Genomic DNA, 2,509 nt, shown 5'->3' with positions numbered 1-2,509 from the left:
ACAAAAAATTTTATATTAATATTGGAAATATAAATTCGGTTTTTTGTGCGTTTTTTTATTTCAAAATAAAATGAATGAACAGATCAATTAAAGTATTGTCCATCGCTGCTTACTACTTTTTCCCATCTCTCAGGCAATTTTCGAATTCCATTTCGAAAAAATGACTCGTCTTTGGAGGCGATCCAATTTTGGAGTCAATTTTCGATTTCTGCGAAAGAAGAACCGGTGACTTGCTGCATCCTTCGGAACAACCAGTAATCAGAAAGAGCAATGTCCGGAGAATATGGTGGGTGCGGTAAAACATCCCATTTGAGCGTTTCCAAATATTTTATTACGACTTTAGCGACATGAGGCCGAACGTTGTCATGAAGAAGAATAACTTTATCATGTCTTTGTTCGTATTCCGACCATTTTTCTCGTAATGCACGGCTCAAACGAATCAATTGTAGCTGATACCGATCGCCCGTAATGGAATCGCCAGATTTCAACAACTCATAGTAAACAAGACCCTTTTGGTCCCACCAGATACAGAGCATGATCTTCGAATGTTCGGCCGTGTTGATGTCGATGTTGAGGTCGATGGCAACGATTGACCGAGCTTAGCGTAATATTTTTTCTTCTTGGGGTTGTCGTAGAATATCCACTTCTCATCTCCAGTCCGAAAAAACCTGCAAAAAACCTTTTCTCTGTTGTCTTTGAATCAGCTGTTTGCAAGTGAAAAATCGCCTTTCAATGTCTCTCGGTTTCAGTTCATAAGGCACCCAATTTTCTTGTTTTTGAATCATTCCCATAGCTCTTAATCGTACAGAAACGGCTTGTTGAGTTACCCCCAATGATTCTGCAAGCTCCTCTTGCGTTTGACTCTGATCTTCTTCGAGTAATGCCTCTAATTCTTTATCTTCGAATTTTTTTGACTGTTCAGAGCGAGGCTTGTCTTCAACGCTGAAATCTCCATCCTTGAAACGTCGAAATCATTCCCTACATGATTTATCAGTTGGAGTGTCACCATAAACTTCGACAAGCATTCGATGGGCTTCAGCCGCACTTTTCTTCCAATTAAAGCAGAAAATCAAAATCTCCCGCAAAATCTCCTGCTTGGTTAACATAAAATTCGACATTTCAAACACAGTAAAAATCAAGGTTTTTATATGAAACTCAAAGTAATATAAACTGAATATTATTAGCAGATGTTTAACCTCTCTGAAACCGCCAAAATCAGCTGTCACTATGAACCATTCACAACAGTTGGAGCAATCTTTAGGGAAGCGGATCGAACTAATTTGTACTCCCAATATTTGTAAATATAGTAGTATTAATACAAAATTTTAATGCAAAAAATCTTATTTTCCAAACATAATAATAAAAATAATATACATAATTACTGATTTATGTATTATACGTATTATGTATTATATGTTTTGCTTACTATTTATTGACATAAGCAGGCAGTCTTTTAGTTCATATTTTATTATTTTTATATTCAAGTCATTTTATGCTTTTGTACTGTGTAACTTACACATATTGCACATATATTATTATATCGTTACTACAATTATGTTAATAAAGCATTAGAGATATATCCGTTAAAAACAATTAATTATATGAATAATAATGCTTCTAATAATTTTTCATCGTTTTTATTCCTCTTAAATTATTCTGCTTTAATATTTCATTTTTTCTAAAGCTTAATATTAAATTAAAACAATGTTTAGAAATACAAAACGAAATATGCTATTTTTTAATTTAAATTAATTTTACAAAACTTTTTATAACTTTTTATAACTGGCATGTTTAAGAATATTGTATTGTCTTTTAAACTATTATATTTTATAAATATTGTAAATCAATGTCAACCGATTACCAATAAATGCTATTAATAATAGTAATAGTTATATCTTTCATTTGTAAAATTAAAAATATATTTAATATATTTAATACATCATAATAAATTAAAAGAACAGCTAATTAATAATTTTCTATAATTAGTCATTTTCTTTATTTCTAAATGATTTACTTATGCGAAGATTTACATCAATATTGATCTTTGGAATTTATCATATATCAATATCCGTTATCAAATATATTAAATTCTGCCTTCTCCTTGGAACTACAAACATTTATCAAAGCGATCAGATCTGTTTTCTAGATTCTAGAGATCTATTTGTTCCTAGAAAGGATTGTTGGCCTGTGACGAATCATCTACAAATCTAGAAGAGAGATTTCAAGAAATTGATATAAATAATACCGAATCCACGTGCTTATCGAGAAATGCTGTTATTTGTGGACAAGATCCGCTGTATGCAGTAGAAATTTTAGACCGCGGCAAAAACATAACACAATAAATTCCAAATATAGTACTCAAGAATATATATGAATAACGCATAATAACGCAATAATGTATAATGCACAGCAATACTCTAATCATCAGATAAAAAGTTTATTTTTTTCTCCTGAACTTATAAATATTACTTCAATAAAATAAAAGATAATTACAATATATATATATATA

General features: G+C 30.7%; 1 pseudogene; it reads left to right on the top strand.

Annotated features, from left to right (window-relative positions):
- Nucleotides 1–2,509, top strand: part of LOC108691695 — a 20,469-nt pseudogene that overhangs the window by 4,744 nt on the left and 13,216 nt on the right.

Source organism: Atta colombica, unplaced genomic scaffold (genome assembly GCF_001594045.1).
Source record: "Atta colombica isolate Treedump-2 unplaced genomic scaffold, Acol1.0 scaffold5, whole genome shotgun sequence".
Classification (NCBI taxonomy): domain Eukaryota; kingdom Metazoa; phylum Arthropoda; class Insecta; order Hymenoptera; family Formicidae; genus Atta; species Atta colombica.
The sequence above is the reverse complement of the archived record's forward strand: the minus strand, read 5'-3'. Positions and strand labels throughout refer to the sequence as shown.